Source organism: Schistocerca gregaria, chromosome 2, assembly GCF_023897955.1.
Source record: "Schistocerca gregaria isolate iqSchGreg1 chromosome 2, iqSchGreg1.2, whole genome shotgun sequence".
Classification (NCBI taxonomy): domain Eukaryota; kingdom Metazoa; phylum Arthropoda; class Insecta; order Orthoptera; family Acrididae; genus Schistocerca; species Schistocerca gregaria.
This window is the reverse complement of record NC_064921.1, coordinates 279001902-279018217: the sequence shown is the minus strand read 5'-3', so window position 1 is coordinate 279018217 and position 16316 is coordinate 279001902. Positions and strand designations below refer to the sequence as shown.

Genomic DNA, 16316 nt, shown 5'->3' with positions numbered 1-16316 from the left:
TTTTTCTTTCACGGTAGCAAAATTTCCTCACTTCGTCTAATTCGTGGTCCCAAATAATGTTGTTAGTTTTATCGCTAATCTCATTTCTGCTACTCTTCTTTGGTTCACTCCCAGTCCATAATATGTGCTCATTAGAATTTTCATTCGATTCAGCAGCTCCTCAAGTCTTCTTTACTGTCTCTGATGATAGACTGTCATCAGTGAGTCTTATCGTTCTTATCATTTCATTGTGAATTTTAATTCCACTCCTAATTTATTCCTTTATTTCCTTCATTGATTTTTCCCATTTACAAGTTCAACATTAGTGCGAAGGACTACATCCCTGTCTTGTACCCCTTCGTCATTCCTTGTCTTCCGATCCTGTTTTCCTCTTTTGGTTCTCGTACATACTGATCATTTCCCGTCTTTCCCTGTAACTTATTCCTAGTTTCCTGAAAATTTCATAAATTTCGCACCATTTTACGTTTTCAAAACCTTTTTCTTGGTCGAGTCTATGAAAGTGTCTTTATTTTTCTTTTCCCTTGTTTGCATTATCACGTGCAATGTTGGAACTGCCTCTCTAGTGTCTTTACCTTTGCTAAAGCGAAACTGATTGTCATCGATCCTCTTCCTTTTATTCCGTTGCATATAATTCTTGTCAATATCTTAGAAACAAGAGATGTCAAGCTAATTGTGCGATAGTTCCCACACTTACCTGCCCTGTTATACTACACAGTGCGGAGAGAATAACGACTCATGTTTCAACACCTACCATTTTCGTGCTACATCGACGCTATCCGGCGCTATCGACATGACTTGGCTATAGTAATTCTCTGTAATTCTAATAAAGTAATCAACTAATTTGGCAACAGTGGCCAGAACAATGACCTTTAGCAGCCAGTATTACAGTATTGTTTCACGCTGAGAACCATCGGTTGTATCTGAATAATGTACATTTCCAGAATGAGATTTTCACTCTGCAGCGGAGTGTGCGCTGATATGAAATTTCCTGGCAGATTAAAACTGCGTGCCGGACCGAGACTCGAACTCGGGACGCCGGCCGCTGTGGTCTCGCGGTTCCAGGCGCGCAGTCCGGAACCGTGCGACTGCTACTGTCGCAGGTTCGAATCCTGCCTCGGGCATGGATGTGTGTGATGTCCTTAGGTTAGTTAGGTTTAAGTGGTTCTAAGTTCTAGGGGACTAATGACCACAGCAGTTGAGTCCCATAGTGCTCAGTGCCATTTGAACCATTTTTGAACTCAGGACCTTTGCCTTTCGCAGGCAATTGCTCTACCAATGTACATTTCATTTGTAGCTTTTCAGTGGACATTGTTGCCAAATTCGTTAGTGGGGTACATCAGATATACAAAAATGAATATTTGTTTAATCGTGTACTATGTGTTCTTACACCGTTCAAGCGATTACGATAAAGTCTGATGAGCTATTGTGTGCAAACACACGAAGTCTTGTGTGGCGATCAGAATTATCTACCACACATAGCGCTGGCAGTAGTAAGGAATGACATAGAGGCCACTCAGTAAAATATGGAGCAATTTCAGTCAAATGTTGAATATATGTGAATCATTTTTGTATAATCATTTGCATGCAAATATTTTGGGGGTGAGAATGCAGTGGCTTGTAAAACTGTTCTATAACGATTGATTTAGTATCTAATACACAGTTTTTGGGTCGCTAGACTTATTGGTGACAGTCACGGTACGTTTTACCCCGACAGCTGGAGGAAATGGCGAGAGATGACATATCGGAAAATATATGTAACGCTTGAAGATACTTTTATCATTATCGGCACACATTATCACCTGCTACCCGTAAAAATTTGCTGCCGCAGCAACACACACCTAGCACCGCGATGGTTGAGTGTTTCGAGTGAAAGGGCTTGACATAAAAGGAAAAACTCGGGAACACCTGGAGCCATTTCAACAAAACTGTTTGTTTGTATAAAAATACTGTGGGAGTAAGATACCTATGCAACGTTACAGATGGGAGTGACTGTGAGAAGGGAGGTCCTGTACCTACGTCCATCAATTACACGTTGATACTTCTTTCTTGTAATTATTTAACTTCGAATTCTTTAAATGTACAAATGCAATCAATATCTTATTTGCGTTGTTCAGGGCATCAACCACATCGTGAGAGTGACCACAGCAATGAAAAAAGTATTGTCAGCGTGTGTGGGGTCATAAGACCATGCCACACTGTTCAATACCACAGATACATCTAACTTTCTCTCTAGTGAAGCATGTTGTAATGTAGCGGAGAAATGATAGTTACTGCCGGAACTTCTTCAGAATTCAAATGAAACTACATGACCAAGTTCACTATAGATACCGAACTATGTGTGAAATATGTTAAATGCATGTGAAATATACATGTATACGAAATATTTATTACATATTTTTTACATCTAAATGTGTCTTCTTTGTATATGTATACCTACACAGAGAGATAGAGGCAGTGTAATGTATGCCTGGTACAGTTGGTATGGAATGATTGCTAGATTAAAAGCTGTGAGCGTCGTTTCACATAGCAGACACGACAGAGAGAAAGAACACACAAATTCCTTCCCCTTCTCAACCCCTCAGTGTATGTAATAAGAATTTATGAACTCCTTCTAGGTAGTAGCCATGGTCTTTACTCATGGCTAATCGAGACAGTTAATAAATGGAACATTTAATGATAAAATTCCTCTACTGTCTTTAAACCATTTTTACTGTGCAATTGAAGTCATATATTCCACATCTGGACGTCTGTTGATATGTAAGGGCCATCAGTACGATGGCAACACATCAGAAAGGCCTACCTGTGGGAACTGTAGGGTATTTAATTGCAGTTTGCCAAATTCCATAGGTTATTCATAAAACTTATAGTGTACCTGTGAACTGATAATATTAAATCTTTCTTACTTGTTGTTTATGTTTTACTTATTATTGTTAGGTACTGAATTGAAACTGATTGTGGAACATATGCATTCTTCCTTATTTGAGACATAATTATACCGAATTGTAGTAAGGATGCAAAACACAGCAGATAATTAAAATAATAAACAAAATATTTCTTCATTTTTTGCAGCGGAAGATATTTTAAAAATAGGTATTTTTGTACAAAAGTTACGTAATTATTTCACGTAATTTAGCTTACAATTTTCGAATGAAAATAAGGTTGTATGTAGCAGCTTTATATTAATAAACGCTACAAAAGTAGGTTTCGTGATAAATCAATGTAGCATCTGTCTTTACAGACATTTGCATGTAATGTGTAGTATTTACTAAGTTTCGAATTCCATAATTAAGCCACATTGTCATGTATATAATAATTAGATCAAAGAAAGAATTATTAGACCTGTTAATTCTGGCGACATTCTGTCTAATGATATCTCAACTTGAAAGCCTTGAATGCGATACAACATTTATAATATCAAATGCGAATCTGTTGTAAGCATTTATTTTTAATTAACAGCAGAATAGGGACTCTTAATCGTCCGTGAAATGAACCTTTTCAATAGTCAATATCAGCTGTTACGTGCAGAAAATGAACGTTATCTGTTTGGGGGTGACTACTAAAGTTTTCGGGTCGCGATGAAGTCTTCAACCTTGACTCTACACGGAACACATAAGCCGGCGTTCGGCTCTTTAATAGCAGCACGCTAAGACAGGTTTACCGCTCTGAATCCGTGAGTTATTATTAACCGCTTCCTGTAATAGAAAGTTATTCTCTTTAATGGAGAGTGACCAAAATGGCCCATTACATAAATTTCAGGGAACCCCTTGCGAGCGGTAAGGAAAAAAAAAAGTAGCTAGCAGTCACGGATAAGACTTACTTTTCTTTCCCTGCGCCGGCCTTGTGTGAACTAAAATGTTTGCATTTCAGTGACACATTAAAGCGATATCATACAGGGTGTTTCAAAAATGACCGGTATATTTGAAACGGCAATAAAAACTAAATGAGCAGCGATAGAAATACACCGTTTGTTGCAATATGCTTGGGACAACAGTACATTTTCAGGCGGACAAACTTTCGAAATTACAGTAGTTACAATTTTCAACAACAGATGGCGCTGCAAGTGATGTGAAAGATATAGAAGACAACGCAGTCTGTGGGTGCTCCATTCTGTACGTCGTCTTTCTGCCGTAAGCGTGGGCTGTTCACAACGTGCAAGTGTGCTGTGGACAACATGGTTTATTCCTTACAACAGAGGATTTTTCTGTTGTTGGAATTCCACCGCCTAGAACACAGTGTTGTTGCAACAAGACGAAGTTTTCAACGGAGGTTTAATGTAACCAAAGGACCAAAAAGCGATACAATAAAGGATCTGTTTGAAATATTTCAACGGACTGGGAACGTGATGGATGAACGTGCTGGAAAGGTAGGGCGACCGCGTACGGCAAGCACAGAGGGCAACGCGCAGCTAGTGCAGCAGGTGATCCAACAGCGGCCTCGGGTTTCCGTTCGCCGTGTTGCAGCTGTGGTCCAAATGACGCCAACGTCCACGTATCGTCTCATGCGCCAGAGTTTACACCTCTATCCATACAAAATTCAAACGCGGCAAACCCTCAGCGCCGCTACCATTGCTGCACGAGAGACATTCGCTAACGATATACTGCACAAGATTGATGACGGCGATATGCATGTGAGCAGCATTTGGTTTACTGACGAAGCTTATTTTTACCTGGAGGGCTTCGTCTATAAACATAACTGGCGCATATGGGGAACCGAAAAGCCCCATGTTGCAGTCCCATCGTCACTGCATCCTCAAAAAGTACTGGTCTGGGCCGCCATTTCTTCCAAAGGAATCATTGGCCCATTTTTCAGATCCGAAACGATTACTGCATCACGCTATCTGGACATTCTTCGTGAATTTGTGGCGGTACAAACTGCCTTAGACGACACTGCAAACACCTCGTGGTTTATGCAAGATGGTGCCCGGCCACATCGCACGGCCGACGTCTTTAATTTCCTGAATGAATATTTCGATGCTCGTGTGATTGCTTTGGACTATCCGATACATACAGGAGGCGGCGTGGATTGGCCTCCCTATTCGCCAGACATAAACCCCTGTGACTTCTTTCTGTGGGGACACTTGAAAGACCAGGTGTACCGCCAGAATCCAGAAACAATTGAACAGCTGAAGCAGTACATCTCATGTGCATGTGAAGCCATTCCGCCAGACACGTTGTCAAAGGTTTCGGGTAATTTCATTCAGAGACTACGCCATATTATTGCTACGCATGGTCGTTATGTGGAAAATATCGTACTATAGAGTTCCCAGACAGCAGCGCCATCTGTTGTTGACAATTGTAACTTCTGTAATTTCGAAAGTTTGTCTGCCTGAAAATGTACTGTTGTCCCAAGCATATTGCAACAAACGGTGTATTTCTATCGCTGCCCGTTTAGTTTGTATTGCCGTTTCAAATATACCGGTCATTTTTGAAACACCCTGTAGTTCAATACAGTATGTTTGTATATGAGAACGTGTTGTTCATAAGATGTTTTGCAGGTCGGATTAATGCGTTTCCTTGATTCAATCTCGCTGTCTAGGCTAATTCGAAGGTAGGCATCGTGAGAGATGACGTAGCGGTTAAGACACTGGAAATCTATTCAGGATGGATCGTAATTCCCTTCCGACCATAGTAATTCACACCTTCCATCATCTCCTAAAGCAAGGACAGAGAATCGCGATACGTGCGCGAAGTACGTCTCGTCGCTTGCCACCTCCATTTAATAATATTGTTGACGATGATCGTTCTCCCTTCCTTTCTTCTGAAAGCAGCTAACTTGAACTGTGATGACAGAAAACGTTCTACCGAGGATTACCTCATTCCATTTAATTTTGTTTACCAATTCACTTCCTATGAGGTCCAATTTTAATGAACATCTTGAAGTATACCACTCAAGTATACTAACCCCTCAGAATATTTCAGAAGCGGAGTCTTTAACAAACAAACATAAAACATGCAGCTACCAGTTCATGTGGAACTCTGGTTGTACTCGTATATTGTAAAGAAAGATATTTTACATAGCACAAAGTTTATAGACGTAATAACAAAAGATAATTCATACAGCTGTGGGTTCAAAATGACTTGGTACAAATCCTTAACAGCTATAAAGTTTAAATGACACAACGTAATCATTCGCTGAATACCTAGTTGTTTTATTTACGTCGTGTTTAGGAGGTTCTGTTCGCCGTCAAGTGGCAGTTTCCGTTTTTAGCTAAGGCGCATTGCTGCTAGGGAACAATGATTGATGTATCTAGTGTGTTCCAAGTTTATGACTTTGTTTTGTTAATCATAATTGATGTTGTAGCAAATCCTATAACTGAGCCATTCATTATTTAAATCATTTATCACTTTGGTTGTTGAATGCTTTTGGTGGATTAAAAGAATGAAATATTTTCGAACTGATGTGCCACACCTGCAGTCCTGTGCTTCTACGTTGTGCGCTTTCGTACAGACCACAGCTCTTGAGCCTGTTTTTAAACTTTATTAGAGATTTTGGTTAGTATCTCATGGATCACGGAGATGTTATAAGTTTTTTATCTTATACGATGTACAAAGATTATAAAACAGTTACAGATCTGTGGATATAGCTTTTTAACCTTTTTCATAATTTCTACTTAAAACACGAACGTGCTCCGTTTATTTTTTGAATATGTCATTAATTTAAAACATAACATAAATATTACTAGCAGTATTAGAAGGCTTTTACTTTTTTGTATCGCGGCAACCGTACGAGGTGCAGAGAAATCCGATAAATCATTTTAAAGAGCGTGGCACGCTGAACAATAGCACATGTGTGTCAGTACCACGTAACTGAGTTTAATTTGGGTGAATAATGTGGCAACAGAATTTGTTTTGAAATAATTAATACTGTGACAAATTCTGGAGTAAATTATCCTTGTAGATACAAAACGGACGATTTAGTGGCTGTTTCCGTTGAGATTTTATTTATGTTTTAAGCAGACTCTCGCGTAAACAATGCGTAAACAGTCTATCAAACATTTGTGTATGTAAAACAAATACTTAGCATTTGTTTGACACTGCCTCTTGAAAGCTACATCCTCCTATTAGCTGGACTCTGGAGCCTCATAATCTGTGCGTTATGTATTTATCCGTTATTTTTTCTTTGTCGTAAAGTCCTCGTTAATTTTGCAGAACACAGGATTAAGTTTGCTGCACTTGTTTTGATAATACTGTCACGTTACCTGACCTACGTGCTTAAAACGGGGTAATAACAATGAGTGCTTGCTCAGGGTCTTAAATTAATAGGCGTAGAAACAGAGTAACCGTAAACGTTACGGAGATAGTGCGCAATAAACAAACGAAACGAAAAGAGAAACAAGCGGCAGCGTTTGTTAGCTACACTGGCGACCACTACGCCATGCGGGCGTAACTGGCGCATGCGTATCGGTCGAAGGAGAGAGTTAAATAGCCGTGATAACACCGCCGTTCGTGATAGGCTAGCACACACTTAAACATAAGTTTGCGTCGCCGTAGCAACCCTTCTGTAGACAAACGAAAATACGGGCATGCAATAATGCAATATGTGTGCCGGCGGGCTGCAAGTGGCTGACAAGATAGCATCTGAGTGACATTAGACGCATGCACGGGGGGCGCTGAACTCTTAAGGACACGCCTCCATGACCTGCATGAAAATGGTTGTGTGAACTTCAGCAGCCTCACACGCTACGTATAGATGCATGTATCTCAGATTACACTAATACAGGTCACGACAATATGCACACAAGTAAAACTCCTTAGTTCTTAAAAGTAAGAGGTTCTGTTCATTTTCAGTCTGATTAAATATGATTTATTAGTAAAACAACGTATTCCATTCGAGCATAAATCAGCCATGGTTAGATACTCTTTTATTACCTAACTGGTAACTTCATTACTCAGCGCTCAACAAACGTGACAAGGTTATCGGCGGAAACCCATCGAAGTATGTTTTAGCACATATGAACAATTCCCTGCAGAGATAATTTTGAAACGATGGAAAAGGTGATATCGGAGGGGGAAGATTCTTGAATACATAAAAATGAGCAAACACCTGAAAAGACTCCCAAATCCGGATTTTTTCCATGAGTTGGAAATGTGATGATATCCATATCAAACATTGTAACACCCTGTCAGCTACAAAACGCGTAACCTTATGCAGTCTGTCTTTCTTCACAGTTAGAAAGCTTTTGATTGAGAGTCTCAGCAATACCTATAAAACAAAATACTTTTGTATGCCAGATTTTCGAGTCAACTGATGACTACGGATCGCAAGAACGTTATGTAAATCAAAGTTTTACGCGATATGAATAGCATAAATAAATATCCATAGAGTACTTAATAAGAAGAGTGTCGTTATGGTAGTACCGTTTCAGATCTAAGACGTCGATACGACTCCAAGTGGAAAGATGGTGCATTTGTAAAAGAAAGTAAATAACTATGTACAAAAGTCAAGGAAATGAGTAGAAGCCGTTAAGGGGACTCGTTCCTGAACGTATTTCATGTGGTTGACAATACTAATGTTGCTACACACTTCCCAAAAACTATTTGTTCATCTCAAACCAAATTTGAAACATACGTTGGATGTCATATCTTCTCCAAAGCGAATTACTTATATGACAGCAGCATTGTCATCATGGTACGAATTCATACGAACATATGTGATCCAAAAAAACTGTATTTTTAAAAAATGTAAATATTTGAGAACTTTTTGTTTGATTGCCACCATTCTACTGCATTTCAATGAGAGTGATGTAATTAATTTCTGTAATATGTTTCATTGACATAGCTACGGTCGCAGGTTCGAATCCTGCCTCGGGCATGGATGTGTGTGATATCCTTAGGTTAGTTAAGTTTAAGTAGTTCTACGTTCTAGGGGACTGATGACCAAAGAAGCTAAGTCCCATAGCGCTCAGAGCCATTTTTTTCATTGACATAGATGTGTTAGTTTCAGAGAAAAATGAACCTAAAGCTAAAACTTCTATACTTTCTAGAAAATGCTCTTAAAGATTTTGATACAAGCTGTTCTGTGTACAGTCAAAAATTGTTGGGTCCAGAAGTGCCATCGTTGCGGGTTTCTGTACTGTGCAGTTTACGTTAGGGGGCCCTCATTTGAATTCTGGTCTCTTTCGTCATTTGTAGGGTGCTTTTCTCAGCATTCCGTAGCCTCAGCTGACCAATTGCTGGAAGTGCATTCGGGTGCGCCTCAAGTTCTATGTCCATATCGCTGAAAACGTTCATCCTGCTGAGTGACTCATCAGTGAAATACAACAGTGCGTCCATGACACATGTTTTTATAGTTTTGAGGCCCACAAATACTGTTTTAGGCAAATGTTTCCAGATATAGTTATGGAAACTCTCGTTGGGTTTTTTTATTCTGCAATGAATGCATTTAGCAGACAAGTTTTTGCTAACTAAGTCTCTATACGTATTTTTATAAAATCTGCTACATACATTGGTCGATAATAGTTATGTGCATATATACCACCACTTACAGAAGATCTCTGTTATTTACATCATGACTCGAGGGTCTTTGGACAGAAAGACTGACAGGGAACTCGCCTCTACCAATTTCTTTAAATTTATTGGTGTTTCACCATGTTACTCTGCCCCTGCTTACGATCAACACGGATAAAATAAAACTACGTATAAACACATTGATATCTTGAAACCAAGCGTCTCCTTGAAGTCACCACAACAAGTAAAACTTAAACAGCGCCAGAACTAATGAAATACTGTTTCCTACACTCGCTTGGGACCGGAATGACCAAATTGGGAAGCAGCGTTCAAAGAATAAATAGAGGGAAGACGAAGAAAGTCTACTGCAGCCGTGATAAACATAGCTGAACTGTCAAATGAGGCGTGTTGTTGTTTAGAACATGCTCTCTCTTTCCCATCAATGTAAACCAAACACAAAGGAACCAACACATTCTTGCTCAGTAAAGACTGGGGTATAACTTAATATAAAAAAAATAGTATTTCGACGAATTGTTCACTTCCTGTTCACGATGGACTGGGGTATAACTTAACATAATAAAAAAATAGTACATCGAAGGATTTTTCACTTTCTGAAGTTGAAATTTTTTGATGGTGTTGATCTTTAGAATACGTTCAGACAATACTTTCGAAAAAAACGTTATCTGCTATAGACGTAAATCTCTGAAAGATCTTACCGGTCAAATGTGACGCACCTTAAATCTGGAGAAAATTTTATACAAGGACGCAGTCGAGTCCTAGTGAACACGAATATCTCGGCATTCATAAGAACTCGATACATATCTCGATATTTTTGCATGTGAGGTCGCTGATGACCTCCCTATTTGTTGCCCTGCATAGAGTCGTACGAGGAAAACGTAACCAGGAAGAGATGTAGCGCGAATATCACCTGGGCTACCGCTTGACGGTTTACCCCCCCCCCCCCCCCCTCCCCCTCCTGGCACACTCGTCATGGCGACCGCTGCGCACCGCATAATTAGGACAGATTGCATCCGGAACTTCCTGACAGCTACGCAGATAACAGCAGAGAGTTATTTTCAAGGTTTAGCTATGGAAGCCGTCGCTTCTTTTTAAGACGTGTACGGCCAAGAACAGATCAACAGTGATTTAAGAGCAAAATGTAATTCGGAAATGTACTGTTCCGAGAACCACTTACTAACATTCTGGAAGAAAACATAAACAGCGCGACGCCTGTAGCCCTGAGTCCGACAGGCAGGTTTCTGCAGTTTGGGTTAGTATGAGGAGCAACCAGTAACAAGAACTGAAGTTCGGAAATGGATGAAGATTTTTCAAACATGCCTCGGAAAATTTTAGAGGCGCATTTCTCACAACAAAGAAAGAAAATATTTCTTGTAAAATATATGGAATGCTTCTATTTTAAATTATGCTTCCAAATTAAGCTATTATTGAAAGACCACATTACTTGTTGGCAGTTATCAGGTCACATGAATTGATCGCGGCGACACAAGTGAAATCGTTAGATCGTGGATTATGACACACGCTTTCTAAAACCTGCACATCGCCCCCCCCCCTTTCTCCAACGTTCACTCTAAACTCTCTTAAGACAATCGAATTTCAAACTGGTTTCCATTAAATACCGAATAAACATATTTGCAGGGGAAACAACCATTGCACAGGTAAATTATTTTAAGAGTTGGTGCACATAAGTATGTTATGAGATCGAGTGACGTGCAGGTAATGGAACTGGTATTCCGTTATACATTTGCTATTCACATTGAATCTTGTCAAACGCCCTTAAGAAAACGTGACGAGGGTACTGAAAAGTTTGAACAACGCCACTACAAATGCGTAAGTCGGAGCGGAGACTATTTAGAGAGGTAGCTGGAAGGTGTGGCTAACTGTTGAGAATAAAAAATTTTTGATTTTCAATGTGCTTTTCGTTTCGCGAACGATCGCACCTTACTTTCCGAACAGCCTTCGTACCTCTAGGTACCAGGGGACTTCAAAAGTAAATTACACATTATTGTGCCAGGTCAAGTAACTTCTATTTAACACTGCACTACAGTTCAAAGACACACTATTTATCAATAGACACCAACTCTCTCTAACGGGTCGGAAAGTTCTACCACTGCTCAACTCCTCGACGACAGAAACCCGCTCCTTGGACATTTGGCAACTGCTAGGTGAACGATTTTATAGTTGAAAAATGTTTCTCCATCAGACGTTGGCTGGAAATTGTGGTCGATGTCGATGGCCTTCCTTCCCGACAAGCATCACCCAAATCTGAGCGGCCCTGGTGAAATTGCTGGCACCATTTCAAATGGTTCAAATGGCTCTGTGTACTATGGGACTTAATATCTGAGGTCATCAGTCCCCTAGAACTCTAGAACTTCTTAAACCTAACTAACATAAGGACATCACACACATCCATGCCCGAGGCAAGATTCGAACCTGCGACCGTAGCGGTCGCACGGTTCCTGACTGAAGCTCCTAGGACCGTTCGGCCACCAGGGCACCATTTCGCTACGGCTGAACGCGCTATTGTATTTCGCCGTGAATCTGCGTGCAATTTACACCAAGAATCGTACCGTCCCGAGTACTTCAGCTTTGAGTACGTTTGCAGTTGCTGCACCATTTCACTCCCGCTCTGTGACATATCTGTTATACGTACCGCAGCATAAATCCGAAAATGCACTCTCTTATGAACATGCGCCACTCTTCTTGCGAAATGATACTAGCACGGAACGACATGTGTTACTTACTTTCGGTGTCCCTCTGTGTTGTTAACATGTGCACAATTCGCTATAGTTATAAGCTAATGAAGTGAAGTGGAATGACGTAGCAAAATTGAGAAGTCCCCACGAAGTATGAAACGTGTATTTTAGGCCGTGTGCGTATGTGCGTTAAAAATATATGTAAGAGTCCACAACATTCCCCGTTACTTCTCGAGTAGAATCCGATATCACACGCTGTTGTAGCGTACACATGATAGGCACAGATCGTGACCACTTCCCCTCCCCACCTTCCCGCACTCTTATACCTCTCTCTATGTCACACACACACACACACATACACATACACACACACAGATAGTAGTAACGACAGTATCTCCAATTTTTTTTTATACTGAAAAAAGGATAATCTTACGGGTAGAGATTGAAAAATTCGTGTGCAGGGTGTTACTTCCGGAGAAAACTACCTTAATTTTTTTCAGTATTTAAAGGTTGTACTTACAGCTCTACCTAACCTACCGTATAATGCGGAAGTATACAGTAGACATCCATTTTTCAGTTATCATGGTTAATAACGTTTTTATATCAGTATCGCTTTCAGATTTGATTGTGTATCCATAAATCCAGCAAATTTCATGCTGTGTTATTACTGAAACCGAAGTTCGTTCGGAGGAGTAGTAAATGTTTTAATAAGCAACTACAACAAAACCACCCCTCAAAGACTAAGAATGTGATGTGACAATTATCACATATGTTCTCTTTTCCGCGCCAAAAGCTGTTCATTTTGTCATCCATATTAATTGGCAACGTCGTTTATGGACAACTAAATCGCAAACGTGACTTTTAATAAATAGTAACATGACAACAATATAAGAAATGCAGTTAGTAACCACTCTTTTTCACTCCATCTCGGCATTTCCAACGTTTGTCTAGCTTCAGCTGCAGCTGCAAACAATAGTTTATTTTGTTCAGTATTAAGGGCTTGTTATTTATATTAGTACATCAAACGTTAAAAACTGTGCACAGCTGCAACGTAGGATTTGTTCAAGTATCACTCAATATACACTATGTGATCAAAATTATCCGGACACCCCCAAAAATATACGTTTTTCATATTAGGTGCACTGTGGTGCCACCTACTGCCAGGTACTGCGTATCAGCGACCTTAGTAGTCATTAGACATCGAGAGAGAGCAGAATACGGCGCTTCACGGAACTCAAGGGCTTTGAACGTGATCAGCTGACTGGGTGTCACTTGTGTCATACGCCTGCACGCGAGATTTCCACACTCCTAAACAACACTACATCCACTGTTTCCGATGTGATAGTGAAGTGGAAACGCGAAGGGACACGTAGAGTACAAAAGTGTACAGGCTGACCGTGTCTTTTGACTGACAGAGACTGCCGACAGTTCAAGAGGATCGTAATGTGTAATAGGCAGACATCTATCCAGACCATCACACAGGCATTCCAGACTGCATCAGGATCCGCTGCAAGTACTACGACAGTTAGGCGGGAGGTGAGAAAATTTGGATTTCATGGTCGAGAGCTGCTCACAAGCCACACATCACGCCGGTAAATGCCAAACGGCGCCTCGCTTGGTGTAGGAAGCGTAAACAATGGACGATTGAACAGTTGAAAAACGTTCTGTGGAGTGAAGAATCGCGCTACACAATGTGGCGTTCCGATGGCAGGATGTGGGTAGGGCGAATGTCCGGTGACCTTTTTCTGTCAGCGTGTGTAGTGCGAACAGTAAAATTTGAAGCCGGTAGTATTATGGTGTGGTCGTGTTTTTCATGGAGGGGACTTGCAGATCTTGTTGTTCCGCGTGGCACTATCACAGCACAGGCTGTTTGATGTTTTAAACACCTCCTAGCTCCCCACTGTTGAAGAAAAATTCGAGGATGGCGACTGCATCCTTCAACACGACCGAGCATCTGTTCATAATGCACGATCTATGGCGGAGTGGTTACACGACAATAACATTCCTGTGCCTGCACAGTGTCCTGACCTGAATCCTATAGCGCACCTTTGGGATGTTTTGGAACGCCGATTTCGTACCAGGCCTCACCAACCGACATCAATACCTCTCCTCAGTGCAGCTCTCAGTGAAAAATGGACTGCCATTCCCCAAGAAACCTTCCAGCACCTTATTGAACGTATGCCTGCGAGAGTGGAAGCTGTCATCAAGGCTAAGGGTTTGCCAACACCGTATTGAATCCCAGCATTACCGATGGAGGGCGCCACGAACTTGTAAGTAATTTTCAGCCAGGTGTCCGGATACTTTTGATCATATAGTGTATATAGCTATTCTCTATATTTGCATTGATGGCAACGCTATTACTTGACAGGTGGTCAGCAAAAGACCTCTGCGTTGTTGAGCAGCATAGGATTTAATCTTCTACAATCAATCTGTAACCTTCAGAAGCGACTGAGATATTTAACAGATGAATGTACCGATGAACCTGGAATGATACAGCAAGCTCAGAAATGACAAACCTGGTCGAGGCTGCTTTGTTTAGAGATTCTAGAACTAAAGGCAGTGACACGGCGTGTTGCCACATAAACGCCTGAATAATTTATGTGAAAGAAACTGCATGTTTAAAGCCAAAATGGATTAAAGCGGATGTATTATTGGGAAACTGGTGTCTTGATTGCTCAATTTTATTAATAGCTGCGATTAGTACTCCTAAACTGGAACACTAAATCAAGAGTAATTCGTGCTAAGGATGTGCCCTTAATCATACTCCACATACGTGACGCAGTCGTGTATAATATCGCAGGAACCTGCTCAACAGAACCTGCTCAACAGATTTATGTAATGTCCAATGAGATGTGATCATCTGCCATTAAACCTGTTTCTTGACTACGCTAGATTAATTGAAATTATCTTGTAACTTCTGTTTATACACAAAATAAAGTATTGCTATTCCACTAAGATATAAGGGTAAAGAACATTTTCCTGTAATTCCCCTGCCACACAATTTGACCGTGATCTTGCGCGTTTAGTTACATATCGATACTGCCCATTCAGTGTAAGGAGACGATGTGGAATCTTTGTTTATCTTGAATTTTTTCCAGATTACGGAGGAATGTAGTGGTTTCGCAGCTGGTATTTCCATTTGAATAAGGAAAATAAACCGAGTTATGCAGCTACTACAAGTACCTACTTTCCTCATCGGCTTCAAGGTTTAAAATTTCATTTTCAATGCAAAATATTCATTTGTGATTGTATGCGCGAATAAACAGCCAACAGCCTTGCCGCAGTGGTAACACCGGTTCCCGTCAGATCACCGAAGTTAAGCGCTGTCGGGATGGGCTGGCATTTAGATGGGTGACCATACGGTCTGCCGAGCGCTGTTGGCAAGCGGGGTGCACTCAGCCCTTGTGAGGCAAACTGACGAGCTACTTGATTGAGTAGTAGCGGCTCCGGTCTAGAAAACTGACATACGGACAGGCCAGGAGAGCGGTGTACTGACCACATGCTCCCCTATATGCGCATCCAGTGACGCCTGTGGTCTGAGGATGACATGGCGGCCGGTCAGTACCTTTGGACCTTCATGGCCTGTTCGGAAGGAGCTATATGCGTATAAACAATACTAGCGCCCTTGATAAACGGCAAAGATTAATCCCTTATACATGTGCGCAAAACCACTGTAGTTAATCACAAACATCTGAAGTGAAGTGAGACATGTCGCATAAACACATTCGACAGAAATATTACAACTTGAAGGGGCGCTGCAGGCCATGTGGTGGTGCTAGCAAAGGTACTCGCATCAGTTGGCTGCTGCTCTTAACCATTAAAGCGAAATCTCTCCACACTGTCGTAACTGATACGTTCATAGTATCGCCCACATTCATTTCTGCGGTTGTTTTACGTAGTATTACATGTCTGTCAGCACTGTCAAATACACGCAAACGCTGCTGCTCTTGGTCGTTAAGTGAAGGCCTTTGGACACTGCGTTGTCCATGATGAGACGTAATGACTAAAAAGTGATATTTTCGGCACACTCTTGATACTGTGGATCTCGGGATGTCGTATTCCCTAACGTTTTCCGAAATAAAATGTCCCAAGCGTCTAGCCCCAACTTCCATTCCGTGTGCACAGTCTGCTAATACCCCCCGTGCGCTCATAATCA

At 41.0% G+C, this 16316-nt stretch overlaps 1 pseudogene; it reads left to right on the top strand.

The window, feature by feature from the left end:
• Positions 1-15425: 15425 nt before the first annotated feature.
• Positions 15426-15543, top strand: LOC126337288 (5S ribosomal RNA; annotated as a pseudogene).
• Positions 15544-16316: the final 773 nt, after the last annotated feature.